The sequence below is a fragment of the Sminthopsis crassicaudata genome, chromosome 2 (genome assembly GCF_048593235.1).
Source record: "Sminthopsis crassicaudata isolate SCR6 chromosome 2, ASM4859323v1, whole genome shotgun sequence".
Lineage (NCBI taxonomy): Eukaryota > Metazoa > Chordata > Mammalia > Dasyuromorphia > Dasyuridae > Sminthopsis > Sminthopsis crassicaudata.
Genome location: NC_133618.1, coordinates 570606500 through 570623397, shown reverse-complemented (window position 1 = coordinate 570623397; position 16898 = coordinate 570606500). Strand labels below are relative to the sequence as shown.

Genomic DNA, 16898 nt, shown 5'->3' with positions numbered 1-16898 from the left:
TAAGCATTCCAGAGAAGACCCCTCCAGGAGCCCGCTCACAGGCATGCGCACTTATACACAATATATACACACTGCCAAATCTGCATATACAAATCCCGTCAAGAAGGCGTCCCCATCACCACCACCACCACCACCGGAGTCTCCTCTCATTCTTTCCTGCCCCTTGCAGCATCGGGGCAGCACCTGCCTCAAGTATAGAAGTTTTACACAACTTACGCGACCCAAACAGGCAAAAGACAATATCTGAGGACAGCGTACTGTCTTGATTGAAAAGCAGATGGAAGAAAAGACAGAAGGGAGACACACAGTCTAGACAAGGTCAGGGGGAAAGAAATCAGAGCCTAGAATTCTCTTCCATCTCTGTCTCTCTCTCTCTGCCTGTCTCTCTCTGTTTCTCTGTTTCTCTCTCTGTGTCTCTCTCTGTTTCTCTCTCTCTCTCTCTCTCTCTCTCTCTCTCTCTCTCTCTCTCTCTCTCTCTCTCTCTCTCTCTCTCTCACACACACACACACACACACACACACACACACACACACACACACACACACACACACACTGGAGCACTTACTCACCCATCCATCCATCCGTCTGTCTAAAACCCAAACGAGCAGGATGTGCACTCCTCAGTAGCCCTGGGGAGGGAGACACCTGTAACCCGTATCCTCACTCCCCTCTCTCGCTAACTTTCTAGAGAAAACTTTAAGCCTCACTTACTCACCAAAGTTCTACCGTCAAACCAAACATCTTCTATAAACCCTTTACCTCGCTCCCCAACCCCAAGTCCCAAGCTTTTCAGCCTGCCGGTACATTTCCCAGGGACTCGGGGTCTCACCTCCTTGGCCGCGGCCAAGTCACCAACTTGGTTCCGAGACAAACGGGGTTACGAAGCTCTCCCTACCCTAGGATGGGCTGCGAGAGAGCTGGGCAGAAGGAGCCGACTTGGTGGCAGCGGCGCTAAGCTCTGCGCTCCAGCTCCACAGCTCCACACCGGACCGGACCGGCGAGCGCACACACTACCTCTCTGCTGTTTTGTCCTATCTTTTCTTCTCCTTCCTCTCGGCTGTGCCCTGCGCTTGGTCTGCTCTGAGCACGAAAGTGCCCTTCTCCACTCCAGCACCACCGGCCTGTCCCTCTGCCTCTGGGGCTCACCTATTTATACTTTCTCTCGTTCCCTATTCCCAGTTCTTGGAGATACGGTGCCGCTTGCCCCATCGGGACTAGCTCCTCCTTTTCTCCCGTGACGCCATCCCTCCCGCCGGCTGCCCTTAGCCTGGTATCCAGAGGCTCCTCCTATCTCCCCCTCCATCCTCCCGTCCTTCTCCGCCTCCGTCCCCGCCCACTCGTCATCCTTCATGCCCTGAGGAGGGGGAGGGCCAGGGTTGGGACCCGGGCGAGCTCTGGCGGCAGCTCGGGGAGGCGCAGGGATTAAACTTCTGCGAGACTCGTCCCCTCACCAGCTACCCATAGTCTCGGTACCACAGCTCTAGGAACCAGGACTAAGGGCAGGAAAGGGTGTGTGCAGCAAAGCTGCTGCCGAGGAGAATGCCCCGGGCTAGAACGGCCACTGAGGATCACTAAGTGCCCCGCAGCGAGTAGGGATACAACTCTCAAATGACAGGATTTAGAGCGGGACGGACTTCAATTCAACTCCCTCTGTTTGCATTTTAAGAAACTGAAGGTCTAAAGATTGATTGCCCAAGGTCACCAGAGCTGGGACTGGAACCTAGAACCCCCGAAGCAAGACAAGTGGCTGGGCAAATTTGGCTCACCCTCAGAGTATGGAGTGCTTGCATATATCTTATTTATGGTTTCCTGAGCTCCTCAGCTTTGTGAGCTTGAGATGGAACCGAACTATTTTCCAAGGTTCAGGCCCAGTCCCGGGGCTTCCCCAGAGTGGGAAGTTTATCAATTTGATTAAGGAAAGTGTAATCCACGGAATGAAATTGTCACAAGATTAGATCTTCTTAGATTAGGGAAGAACCTATCAGCACCTCTCAAACCCTGCCCTCCTCCATTTTACGGACGCAAAAACTGAGGCTCAGAGAAGTCAATTGCTTGCCTTTTATTGCAAAGAAAATAAGCACTAAAGTCTATCTCGATTAGCTCCCTGGTACTGGGATACTACCTGCTAATTCAGGCACAAGATGCTACCCCACTCACTGGCGGAGAATGGTGCCTGTGCCAAGCAGAGCCAGCTAAGTAGGTGTGGGACCAGGCAAAAAATAGAAGCTGCAGGTGTTCTTGAAGTTTCTGGTGCTTTTTCAAAGAGGAGCTGATCAGTTTATTACGCCTTCTTCCCCATAAGGGTGAGCAAAACTCGGGGCCCGGGCCGGGGCCGGCAGAGGACCTTTCTTCGGAGGTTATGATTCTCTGCCTCTCTCGGCCAGGGAGGGGCTTCCTCCTCAGCCTTTGGCAGCATTGTCTGCTTATTTTTCTGAACTTCTGGGAGATGAAAGAGAAAGACTCAGCTGGAAGGAATCCAGCACCAGGGCAGCACCCTCCTCCTGCTCCCTTTATCCTTTGAGGCAAAATAAATGGGAGAACCAACTACTCTGGACCTTTTCTTTGATCCTTGTTTCCTTGCCTTGTTTCCCCTCCCTTTCCACTCCCCCCATTCCCCAACTCAACAGTCCTGGGAACAGGAGAAAAATGTTTTCTGGGGGAGAGTTGCCTTGTAATTTTGAAGTTTCAAATTTAGACCTTTACTATCAAGAGCAGTTTTCTTTTGAAACATAGTATCTAAGTACTGGAAGGCATCCTAAAGATGGCCTAAACCTCTCATTCTTATTCTCACTCTCTGCCTGTTTCTCTCTGTGTGTGTCTCTGTCTCTGTCCCTGTGTCTGTATCTGTCTATCTCGCTGTCTGTCTGTCTCTGTGTGTGTCTCTTTCTGTGTCTCTCTCTTTTTGTCTGTCTCCTTCCCTCTCTCTCTTTGTCTATCTGTCTCTCTCTCCCTCTCCTTCTGCCTCTCTCTGTCTCTGGCTGTCTCTCTGTCTCCATGTGTCTCCTCTCTCTCTCTCTCTCTCTCTCTCTCTCTCTCTCTCTCTCTCTCTCTCTCTCTCTCTCTCTCTCTCTCTCTCTCTCTCACACACACACACACACATGGAAAACGAGGCCCAAACTGATTGTCATTTTACCCAAATTCATGTAACTAGTTGCTAACTAAAACTTTCTGACTCCCCACTCTGGGCACTTTTCCCTGGAGCACATTGCTTCTCTGTTGTAAAAAAAAAATAATAATAAAATGAAAAGGTTTGTTTTATTTATTTTTTCCTCATCAAAAGTGGGTGGTTTTAAGTACTATAAGATAGGAATTTCATCAAAAACCTTTGCAGAGAGCTATACCTTTAAAATGAAACAGTAGGGAGAAAAAGAATCTGGATATGACAGTAGCTGGGACATTATGCCCACAGGAAAATGCTTTCACAACACACAGAAATATTCAGAAAGTAAGAATGTTACTGCAAATTCCAAGGCTGTTTACCTCAAAGAAATTTTGTAATTCAACAACCTAAGTGAAAATGTACCAAAGTCTGACAAATTACAAATAATACCCTTATTTCAGTCAATGATACCATCACTATCCTAATTATCAGGCTCAAAATCTAGGAATCCTCTTTGACTTTTCTCTTTCTCCTATTATTCACATTCAATCAACCACCAAATCCTATTGATTTCAGTTTCTCCCTGTTCTGATGGGGGAAGTTAGGGAATAAGCACTTAAATAGTATCCACCATGTATCAAGCATTTTACTAAATGCTTTACAAATATTGTTTCATTATCCTACATAATAACAACTCAATCAATTTTTCTAAAACACTACTAGCCTCAGACTTTAAAGGATTCCCCTCTAAAGAAGAGGATAGTAATATTTTCAGTTCTTATTAGATAGGGTTGACCAAAAAAGATTTTCAAAGGAAATAATATATGAGAAATGACATGTAAATGTGAACTAGTACTGTTGTTAATAAGTAATAGCATTTAAAGCTACTAAATGTAGAAGAGGACAGTGGCTAGAGCCTTGGCCTGCAGTCAGGAAGACTACTCTTCCTGAGATCAAATCTGGCCTCAGACACTTACTAGCTATATAACTCTGGGAAAGCCACTTAATCCTGTTTTGCCTCAATTTTCTCACCTGTAAAATGAGCTGGAGGGCAAACCACTCCAGATCTTTGCCAAGATAATCCCAAATGAGGTCATGAAGTGTCGGACATGAATAAGCCACAAACATAGTATTTAACTACAATTGTATTTGTTTTCTTTATGTTTATTCTTCAATTTATATACATAAAGTATATATATATATATATATATATATATATATATATATATGTGTGTGTGTGTGTGTGTGTGTGTGTGTGTGTGCGTTTGTGTATATGTATCATGTGGACATCTAAATAATATATATTTCAAATGGCCTTTGACAGTAGGAATAATTTGCTTCTTTATAGCTCCAGTATGTGGCACAGTACTCAGCACATAGCAGATACTTAATAAATGTTTATTAATTGATTATTGAAAGGGGGCATGCATATAGGGCCAGTCTCCAAAGTCATGAAAACCTGGGCTCAAATCCTGTCTCTAACAAAAATTGGCTGTGTGACTCTTGAGAAGTCTCAACTTCTAAGTGCAACAGTTAGAGAAGAATTATTGGATTGCATAGATCAAAGAAGTTTCTACACCAGTTCATTATACTGACGAAATCATTGATCTAGATAAAACCATTAACATTGTAGAGTTCAAAATCCTTAACTTGACCATTAAGATATGACTTAAACTATCTTTATGTCTCTATAATCCATGCCATAGTTACTCAGAATAGTGGAACTGGAAGCAACAGGAGATGTGGATTAGACACTACTCTAACTTTACTAGCTATGTGAAAGGAAAACATCACTTAATTTCTTTGAATTTGGCTTCATCATCTGTAAAATGGGAATAATATTTCACCACCTACCTCAGAGTACTATTGTGAGAAAAACATTTGTAAATCTAAAATGATATTACATAAATGTAGTTTTTATCTATGCCTCTAAAACTGTTCTTATGATCCTCCAAACATACATTGCAACACTTTCACCCAATAGTGGTCCTCAAACTTTTTAAATAGGGGGCCAGTTCACTGTCCCTCAGACTGTTGGAGGGCCGGACTATAGTAAAAACAAAACCTCACACTCTGTCTCCGCCCCTCAGCCCATTTGCCATAACCCGGCGGGAGCATAAATGTCCTCAGCGGCTGCATCTGGCCCGCAGGCTGTAGTTTGAGAACCCCTGCAATAAATATTTATTGATCGAACTAATATATAGATTGAAAAACAGTTATATAAAACTAGGAAATTATATATTTCTTAATATAACTTAAAACTTAAAACCATGACAATCCACATGATACCAGAACTGGCTTGCCTCCTATAATAAATCCACTTTGGGACCATTAATTCCTGGAAAGATTCCCTTCCAGGATCATTAAATACTGATGAACACTTACTGCAAGAAACCATCTCTGAATACCCCATTCTCCAAACTGGCTCTTTGACCCAGGCTTTTCCCTTCATATACTTTGTTAGATATAATTATAAAGATTTTGGTTGCCTTTATATGGCGTCCTCTCATCTCCATTAAATTTTAATCTCCCTTAAGGAAACTTCTTGGTTCATTAGGATGTACTTCAATATTTAGAACACAATTAAAGCATTTCCCAAATTCCTGGAATCATTAGTTTATTAGCATTAAAAAAATTGATGCCAATAGAACACAAAGTGAATTTAATATTTGGCAGTTTTCAGGTTAATTTTATCAAATAATAGCCAATATAATCAATATGTCAAATGCAAAGGCATCAAACTCAGGTTGCAAGACTGCATGCAGCCTGCAATACTCCCCCAGGGATCCTTATGTACAGATAAGTAGACCCTGTTTCAATTTATAGTTGATACCACTGGAGTACTGGGTGTAGTTCTGGGCTTTAAGTCAGGAAGAACTGGATTTAAATCACATATCTACAATTTTCTAACTGCTAAACCTTAAATACAATCTCTGTGGCTTGAGGTAACTCCCTAGGAACTGCCTGAAATATGTGTTGGTGGAAAGAGTTTCTCCAGTCTTATTACATCCCTCCTTCCTTCCCTTTCAATAGTGACGCATAACAATCAGATTACAAACTAGATCTATTCTAATCTATAGTAAAGCACTTAATTATGATCAAGAAAAAAAGAAAGTCTACTTATGTACTAAGAGACAAGAGATGGAAAGCCCACTGTAGCTAATTGGGTGAACTTGCTATGGAGGATTAATAGAAAAGTATGGAAACATATATATATATATATATATATATATATATATATATATATATATATATATATATATATATATATATATATATATATATATATATATATATATATATATATATATATATATATATAAGATGTGATGGGTTTTCATCTGTGCTGATCTGACAAATGAACTTACAGGACCACTTTATGAAGTAAAGTGGTTAAATTAAACTAACCATTATTCAGAAATATTGATCAATTTATATACATATGCGTGTATATGAATATATATATTATATATAATTTATGTATCTATGCATATATATATACACTACTATTACTCAATCTCCCTCTGCTATAGCACTACTCTGCATCTTTGTCTCTCTATCATTCTTTCTTTGCCTCTCACTGAACCTGTCTCACTGTCTCTATTTTTCTGTCTCTATCTCTGTTTTTCTTTGAGTCTCTGTCTCTTTGTTGTGTCTCTATCTGTTTCTATCTCTCTCTATGTCTGATAAATATCTTCTCTAGAGTTAGATAGTGAGTATATGTTAGATGTAGGAATTTGAACCCAGGTTTTCCTGGCTCTGAAACCAGCTCTTCTCCCAAGTCATGCTACCTTTTTATTTCTCTAATATAAGTCTTCCAAGGATCAGTTTTACAATAAAAGTGAAAAGTTTGGAAAAAGATCAGAGATTTGCAAGGGATCTCATTGGTCATCTAGTCTACCTTCACCACCTCCATCTACACACACACACACACACACACACACACACACACATACACACACACACACACACACACACATTTTTAATAGATTTTGGAGCTATAAACTCCCAGAGACATTAAGTGACAACCAAATTATTATCTGTCCTTCATTCTCAAGTACCATGACATCAGGAAGGTGATGCTATGGCATGCAAGTGAGTTGGATTTAAACGAGGGAGGGCTATGCAAGGTCAGACTTACTTTCTCTTCCAAAGACATCTGGATCCGGTGACCAGATACAGATCAGGATAAAAGGATGAAAATAAGAATTCTTGGCCTTTTAAAACTAAGATCTTCAATAGGTCTCTGACTGAAACAATGCCCAATCTGTAATTAAAACTAGGTGACAATTAAATATGTAGTAATTGAAGCAATGGTATTTAAACTGAGATTCTCTGGTTCTGAACCTAGCATTTTTGTTCATTATACCACAGGAATAAGGTCCAAAACAAACTCAGCTTATGCTGTTCTTTCAGGAACAGTAACAACCCCTGTTTATTTACATAGAGCTTTACTCACCACATCTTTGAAAGGTGGTACAAGAAAGGTGGCTAGATGGCTCAGTGGCTTAATGCTGGGCCCGGAGTCAGGAAGATATCAGTTCAAATCAGGCCTCAAACACTTCCTAGCAGTATAACCCTGGGGAAATCACTTAACCTGCTTGCCTCAATTCATTGGAGAAGGACATGGCAAATCACTCCAGTATCTTTGCCAAAAAAATCCTAAGAATAGTATGTTGGATATGACTAAATAATAAGAATTATTACTCCCATTTTACAAATAAGAAAATTGAGGCTTATCTGGGTTAAGTTACACAGGTTATAAAGAGTTCATATAGGGTAAAAATTTACTAGGCTAGAAAGTGCGAAGGTATGAGCTCTTTAGAGGGCAAGGAGCATGCTTTATTTTAATTTTGTATTATACCTCAGGAGCTAATACCATGTTTCATATAGAACAGACTTTTAACAAGTATGAAATGATTGATTTTTTAAAAAGTCAAATACGTTGTTTATCCTGGCCCTCGAATCTTTAACAACAACCACCAACGAGTTTATATCTGGCTCTTTGCTCCAGGTCTCTCAATGCCCTCTGATGGCGGTTCCCCAGAGTGATTGCCTCCACCATGTACATCCTTCCACCTTAATATTCCACCTCCCTATCCACAGTTCCACTGAGAGATCAGTTGTGTTATTTTTAGCCTCTTGGCAGGTTTCCAAAGTCTGCATGATCCCACTCTTTCCTAATGCACTGCTGGACATGACCAAATCCTGGCATATCTCAACAGGCATGAGTCTGCTTGCATTCAAATCCAGCTTCCCCGGTGCTTCTTCTCTGCTGGGGGGCTGATTCACTGACTGTTGGCCAAATCGCTAAGAGACCTCCTGCCTCTCCTTGCCCCGCAGGCAGAGCACGTTTCCTCCCTACTGAGCAATGATGGGAAGCAGACCGAGTGTTGCCAGCGCTTGCTTAGTTGGAAAAGATGCTTCAGGCAGATGCCAATTAGAAACAATCCACTGGGTATCATCTCTGTGCGCACCACCCCAGGGGACTCTAAAATAATGCATTCACATCTGGATCAGCTTCTGTATTGAGATTATCTGAGTCCATCTTCATCCCCTTACTTTCCTCTCAAATCTCCCAGCAACTCTATATTCCTGTCCTTTTTGGTTCATATTATGCAGCCCTGAAGGCTGCATTAGAATAGACTGTTAACTAAAAATTCCAACAACAGGGGTCGCCCTTGGACACAGCACATAATTCCCAACCCAAAAGAGGAAATTCTCCAACAGTTCTTGCTTTTAACCTATTTCGCATTTTAGGACTGGCACTATTTTGTTTCTCTTTTGTTCAAATGAGACAATATTTGCAAAGTGCATAGCTCTGTGCACAGCACGTAAGAGGTACTTAATAAATGCCTGTTGATTTTCCCCTTCTCTAGACTTAGAGATGTTCAACGAGAAGAAAAGCTTTGGACCTCACAGAATCTACAGCTCGAAGGGAACTCCATAACTACCTCGTAGTCTAACCCTTTTGTTTTACAAATGAAGTGACTTGAGTCCCTAAGAGGTTAAATTACTGGCTACAATCCCAGAGGCAATACGCACTAGAGGCAGGATTAGAACCTAGCTCTTTTGAATCCATCGCCTGCACACCTGCACTGAACCATGTGTCTGGAGAAAAAGAAAAGCAAGAAGAAAATCATTTGTACTGTAATGTGCTGCATGGAAACAAGCACTGGAACTCTCCAGCAGCTGATTGCCCAGGAATACCAAAAGAGTATCTTTGCTTGAGGGCAATCTAATGGTGCTTAGTGGACTTGGAGTCCGGAAGACTCGTCTTCATGAGTTCAAATCTGGCTTTAGACATTTACTAGTTGTGTGACCCTGGGCAAGTCACTTAACCCAGTTTACCTCAGTTTCTTCATTTGTAAAATGAGATGGAGAAGAAAATGGTAAACCAGTCTAGTGTCTTTGCCAAGAAAATCTCAAATGGGGTCATAGAGAGTGAGACATGACTGAATAACAATAACTTTGTCTCAAGGCATATGAAGCAGCCTCTTTTAGCCTAAGCCACAGTATGGCACCAATCTCAGAAGAATGGTCAATAACAATGCTAGAAAAGAATTAGCATTAAAAGTGCCAGATGAAAAAAAATATAACTCTGAGGTAGAAATTAATATGTCTAAGGTCATATCAATGGCGGAAAGGAGACTAGAAACCAGAATTCCCGAATCCCAGAATAGTCTTCTCCCTTTCCTCCCCATTTTATCCTCCTCCATTTTAGCATTGGATCCAACCCCACCATCACTACAAAGCCCAAAGCCAGCAGTCACCTGATCCCCAGAAAGTACTTGCTCATAATGGGTTAATCTTTCCAGGACAGAGATAAATGATCAGCTCTTCACCCTTGGGATAATCCTTGTGAGAGTCGAATGACTATCTCAGATAGAAAACTATTTTATAAACATTAAAGGGCTAGTTTTTTAAAGCCGATTTAAGACAAAAGCCTCCCCCTCCCCCGAATATTATCTCTCCCACAACCTGTCATGGTACGGGAAATTCTGTCATTAGTGAGATATTCTTTTGTTTTTCATTTAAAGCTTTGCATAACCTGATAGAAACTACTAGAAATACACAGCCCCAAATCTCCTAACTCAGTTACTTATAGCAATGATGCCAAACTCAAATAGAAAATATCCTTATTGACCACATATTGTTTTAAAAAACTTATGTTGTATTGTGGGCAACTAGGTGGCATAGTGGATAGAGCACCAGACCTAGAGTCAGGTGCCTAGAGTCAGGAAGAATGATTTTCCTAAGTTCAAATCTAGCCATAAATACTTACTAGCTATATAAGCCTGGACAAGCCTCAGTCTCCTCATCTGCAAAATGAGCTGGATAGTGACATGGGAAACCATTCCAATATCTTTGCCAAGAACATCTCAAATAGGGTCACAAAAAAATTGGACACAAACTGAAAAAAACAGCCCAACAACAAATGTTATATTGTATTTTTATTTATTTTTGTCAAGCATTTCCCAATTATACCTTAATCAAGTTCCAGCTGTGCTCAGGCTGCTGGTGAGTTTAACGCCTTTGACTTATAGAATAGCAGAAGTACAAAGTCACAAGCTATGGATTTCCTAGTATCATTATGCTCTAGCACTTCCAAAACAGCAATGAAGATTTTACATCCTCACTTGGTAGTCTGGGACTTTTTTATTGTTGAATCAGTGGAAGGGATAAGATTGGAGGGCTTGGGATAGAGGGAGCAATGTACTTTTGGGGAACCTCTGGGTCTTCTGTACTTTCTTTCACTAGTAAGCACAGTTGTCCAACAATATTCAATTAGAGAGCTGCACCTTAACTACCAATTTAAATCATTAATGTCTAGTGTGATGCTAATAATCCACCCAATGCCAATGAAGAAAGAACATACTTTTATTTTTCTATGGATTCTATTACCTAGTTTGTTTCCTTTTATTTTCAATGTGTATGCAGTTTTATGCAAAAATACCTTGAAGATTACTGGCGTAGCTTGATATTTATGTTTCAAAACAATTGGGTTAGTATAAGGTTGGAGAACTCAGAGTAGAAGTGACTTCCTTCTCTACCTCCCATGGAGCAGAATACTTAATAAGGGGACTCTATTTAATGTTAGGAGACAGTTTCCAATGGCCAGTTACTTAGTCAATAAACATTTATTAAGCAACCACCATGTGTCTGTGTTCAACATCATGAATACACACACAAAAAAAGACAGTCTCTTTACTCAAGGAACTCACAATCTGGGTGGGAGATAGGGAACAATATGCAAACAATATTGTCCAAATGAATTATAAGCAGGATAAATTGGAAATAATCAACAGAAGGAAGGCACAAGAAAGAAAGCGGATCATGAGAAGAGCAAAGCATGGCTGACCAGAGAATAGAAGGGTACATAGGACAAACCTGACCTACTTCCTAACCTATTTAATTTCCTCTTTCTCTGATCCCAATTCAAATATACCAAAGTCATCCTGACTCTGCCTTTTACTTCCTAAAGAAAAGCTGGATCATATGTAGTAAATAAGATGGTTTTCATTTACAAGGTCAATCGTCATCATCAAGTCCGGTCCCTAGGATCAGAATACAGACAGAGCAAAAAAGTGACTGATTTATTTGTAATGCCACCTACAACTCTGCTTCACACCAGACCTTGGCAACATTTCCTTCATATTTCTATTTTAGTATGAATACAAGCCACATTGCTCACTCCCAGTCATCAAACTTGGTTTTTATAAAACTTGAACATGGCTTGTGATCAGAGGTACTTTTCAGGGTGTACATGTGTGTGTGCATTTTTTCCCCTTTAAAAGGGATTTTTGGACAGTGGCTTCTATCCAGGGTGGTCTATATCTGAACCAATACAGTAAGTATTTATTTCTTTAGAAAGGCAAATACTTTAGATTGCTGGGCTTCTGCCAATATCTCCAAATCTCTGAGGAGCTTAAGCATCTGGTACCATAAAAAGGGATTCACAGCTATTTGCATGAACTGGAGTGAAGCCATGCAAATAGGGGATAGGTTGAGTCCCTGGTCACAGTTATGAAATGCAAATACATTCCAGACCAGGCTACATCCAAAACAACATGTTATAACAGATCCAAATAATTTAAAGAGGACATCACAAGATAAAGTCCTCTCCCTTGGATCTCAAAACCTGATTATGGCTTATATACATCTGGGGTATGCTGGAGTCAGGTCAAACTGGCTGCTGAACCAAATGTCAAATTTACACCTCCACAAAGCTACAAATTAGGGCTTAGTTTAATTTTTTGTTTATTGTTTAAGAAAGTGATGGAGATAATGGGGACTGAACTTAAAAAGTATATAAGGATATACATTTCCCCCCCAAAGAGCTAGCACATTACATTTGCCAGTCTATTCTGATTATATTACTACTATTCACCTGTAAGTAGAATAGTTTTAATTTAGAGATTCAGCAGTTAGTCAAAGCCAAAGAAGGTTTCAATCTGATTTAATTTGATTCAACAAGTACTTTATCTAGATATCTACTTTGTACCTTATAAAGTTTTAGAGATTGGCAGAAGAGAAGAGGGAGGAAATACCAATAAGAAAGACTGCCTACTATTATGGAGCATATAATCCATTGGATAAAGTGTGGGGTATGACCTATACACAATAACCATAATACTAAATAGAATTAGTGAATAAAAAAGGTAAATAATACCAAACAATAAAGGAAGTTTCTTTTTTTACAGGAGGGGTCAGAAGGATCATAGAGAACATAGCATTTGAACTTTTTCTTGAATTACAGAGAGAAGAACAGTTTTTAAGTGGATGGAAGAAGGTATTCCAGGTACACAGTCAATAGTGAGTATGTACTAAATCAAAATTTGGACTATATTTAATAGTCAACAGGGAGTTACTGAATGGTTTTGAAGGGAAGGAAGAAAATTATCTACAATAAATTCCAAATTTGGGGCCAAGGAGAGTAGTAGCTACAATACAGGAAACTGGTATAAAAAATTTTTAAAAAGAGGACTTTTTTAGAGATTCATGGGAGACGATTTCCTAGAACATATAGAACACAGCCAGCAATAAAACACATTATCTTGTATTTCTATTCAAATGCATATATTATGGTAGTAGCCAGGGTGAACCAATGACTCTAAAACAAGAGGACAAATCTAAGCTTTAAGGTGAGATTTAGTCATTACTGGAATATGCTTTGGATGGAAGGAACTTATCTGAAAAGAATAGAATAGATTAAAAAGCAGAATAGGTACATTAGTATTGTATATTTGTATTAGTGTTAATAATTATAATAAGCTGGATTTTATATGGTATTTTAGCATTTTATTCACTCATTTGATCCATTCAACAACTTTGTGAAATAGATGGTATGATCTTGTATTATAGATGAGAAAACTGAGTCACAAGGAAGTTAAGTGATTTGCTGAGGATCTCCTAACTATTGTCTGAGACAAGATTCAAATTCAGGTCTACCTGACTCCAAATGTAAGATTCTAATAGCATCTATATGTACTGAGGTGAAGAAATTTAGAAATCCAAGGTAATAAATATGATAGAAAGAATATGAATGAGGATTATTTGAGGAAGAAACAGAAGTGATGTTATTCAATGATCTAATATTCCAAAAGGGAACTACCCCACCCTCATCCTTATTTCACATATATATCCCAAAAGAAACAGGAACATCTCAAAATTCTGGACTCATGTAGAAACAATTCCAGTGAAGAGAAAGGTGAGAGCTGCCTAAAGACTTCAATGTTCATGATCAACTTAGACCTTTATAAGACAGGGATATAAAGAAAGTTAACTGACAACACCAGGTATAGGCACAAAAAAAGCATAAGTACAAAGTGTCAGTAATGCAAAATTTTGTGCCTTTTTAAATAAATGTACAAAAGAACACCAACACAAATAGTGTCAGTAATGCTAGTTTTTAAACTTTTTTTTAACATCACAAAAGAACACCCACATATTGACATATATATGTACCAACATATATATATAATGCTAGAGTTCTGAATAAACAAAGGCTCAGAAAAAATGAATGACAAGGACAAAAGAAAGGGATATGGTTAGCTATATTGGTAGTGAGAATTAGATTAAAGGAGAGAGAACAGTTATTTGAAGAACAATGAACAACAGTGTGATAACCAAATTTATTTAAATTTTATTTAGTGGGGCAGCTAAGTGGCACAGTGAATAGAGCACCAGCCCTGAAGTCAGAATGATCTGAGTTCAAATCTGACTTCAGACACTTAACACTTCCTTGTAATGTCCACACTAGCTCTCTGGAGGGCCTCAGGATCAGCCAGAGTCAGGATAAATCAAAGTTCTTGGTCTTTAGGAGGAGAAGTGAAGGTAGCAGGCAAGCTGTCATGCAGCTTGCCAAAGATGTATCCTCGATTCTGGAGTCCAGAGTCTCTAGCTTCTCTGCTTCTTGTCCTGCAGCCAAGTGACTCTGACTTTTCTCCTTCAGTTCTCCAATTCTTGCCTACAATTATCTCACCACCAAACATTCAGCAAGCACCAAAGGTGAGGAGAGCCATCACATCACCATCTTATCTAAATATATCTATATAGAGCCATTATCTCATATCAAATAGATAATTAGCCATAAGTGCTGTGCTATCTAATTCAAGCAATTTCAGCCCTGTATGTCTCCAGCTTTCTTTTGTTTTAGAACACAGGTGATCACGTCCCCCTCCCCCCTGCCAACTTCTCAGGAAGGGAGATGAAAAAACGAAGTGGGGAGTCAAGCCAGATATTGTTAGGGGGATTCTGGGCTGAAGGGTCTTACTAGAAACAGGTATGCACAAAACCATCAGCATGGGAGGTATTACACAAATACACAGCAATAACACAGAGGCTATTAGTGATAACTCTCCCCACAGCCAGTGCAGCCTCAATGTGCTGTAACAAACATGAATTATATATGCAAGTAGTGGTATAACAAACAATATAAATCAACATGGTGTTGTAAGTGATTTCCAGAAGTCCTAAAAGGAGGGTATATAAACAACAGTCACACATATGCCTCCTTCAGCAGCCAAGAGATAGTCCAAAACCAATCTATTGTCCATTAATTCATGTTTCAGGGAATCCAATGATCCCTGCAAGTTTTTGAAGTCCTGCAACAGTCTTTTTATATGTTAGGGAATCCAATGATTCCTACAGATTTTGAAGTCTTGAAACAGTCTTATCATTTCTCAGAAAATCCAATGATTCTTGAGGATTTTGAAGTCCTGCAACAATCATAATATCATGTCTCAGAGAATCCAATGATTCCTGAGGGTTTTGAAATCTTGCAAAAGTCTTATCATGTCTCAGAGAATGATTTCTGAGGGTTTTGAAGTTCTACAACAGTCTTATCATGTTTCAGAGAATCCAATGATTCCTGAGGTTTTCAAGTCCTACAACAATCTTTTCATGTCTCAGGGATTCCAATGATTCCTAAGGTTCTGAAGTCCAATAATTTTTGATGCCCATGAGTCAAACGCCATAACTGCCATGCTCGGTGGGCAAGTCACCGATGGAATCACCCGATGTTTCCTGGGTCTTCTCCTTTGTTTTGAGGGTCTGCTCCACTTCTCTCCAATGGGCAAGGCAAATATGGCTCGTTGGCACCCATCTGATTCCTTCTCCATCAATGGAGATACAAGCAAACCCTCTCCCCAAAGCAATTAACTTATCTGGTCCCTTCCATTCACCACTTTCTGGGTCTCTTCATATCACTTGGTGATTATCTAAAGATAGTGGAGCTGCTCGCACTGGACACTGCCCTTCCAGTGGGTTATAAAACCTGTCTGCCAGAGCCAGTGCATCTTCATCAAAAATAAAAAAAAATATCAATAGTATATAGAATTAAGTTTAGAAGTTCTTTAGGGTTACCTGTGGCTCCTCCCTTCTTTTGTTTTTGAGGGAGTGTCTTAATGTCTATTTCTCCTCTCTACTATTGCCTGTCCTTGAGGATTAAAGAGTATGCCAGTGATATGTAAAATCTTATACTGTGCATAAGATCTTTGAGTGACTTTTTCAATCACATTGGATAAAGTCAGTTGAATTTCTCTCAAAGCCTCTTGAGCTTCTTTTATAAGCTGGCATGCTGAGTCTAAACCAATATCTCCCCTTAAAATGTCACATAATGGTTTTAATTGATAGGTACTTCAGCCTAACACTGGACACATCCACTGGATATCTCCTATCAATTTCTGAAAGTCATTTAAGGTGTTTAGCTTCTCTGTTCTTAAGGAGAGTTTTTGTACTGTAAGCACCTTAGGGTATACTTCATATCCTAAATATTGAAAAGGAGCATGCCTTTGAATTTGTTTTCTGGAGCTATATGAAATTTATAGTTCCTTGTGTTTCTATGGTCTTTTCTATTCTAATATTTGCTCCTCAGGTGCACACCCCAAGATATCATCCATGTAATGTAACAACATAACTTTTGGAAATGCTTTTTCTTACTGGACTAAGAGCAGCAACCACATACCTTTGACACATAGTAGGGCTATTTTTCATTCCCTGTGGCAAAACTGTCTATTCATATCTTTTATAAGGCTCAGCTAAATTAATGCTGGGCACTGAAAAGGCAAATCTTTTCATAACTTCCTTATCTAGAGAGATAGAATAGAAACAATCCTTAATGTCTATAAGCCAAAAAGGCTATTCTCTAGGCAATTGACCAGGAGATGAAAGTCCAGGCTGAAGAGTTCCCATAGTTTCCATCTGTTCATTTACTTTTCTTAAATCAGTCAACATCCTCCATTTTCCAGATTTCCTTCTTACAACAAATTCTGAGGAATTCCAAGAACTTAGAGAA

At 39.6% G+C, this 16898-nt stretch overlaps 1 protein-coding gene across 4 annotated transcripts in view; it reads right to left on the bottom strand.

Annotated features, from left to right (window-relative positions):
* Window positions 1-1139, bottom strand: part of CEMIP (cell migration inducing hyaluronidase 1) — a 230515-nt gene extending 229376 nt beyond the window's left edge. For 3 of the 4 annotated variants that reach the window (XM_074295247.1, XM_074295246.1, XM_074295249.1), the window contains exon 1: window positions 830-1139. The gene's annotated coding sequence lies outside the window, so the exon portion shown is untranslated. The remainder of the gene's footprint in view (window positions 1-829) is intronic. The other variant, XM_074295250.1, reaches the window with a different exon arrangement.
* Window positions 1140-16898: the final 15759 nt, after the last annotated feature.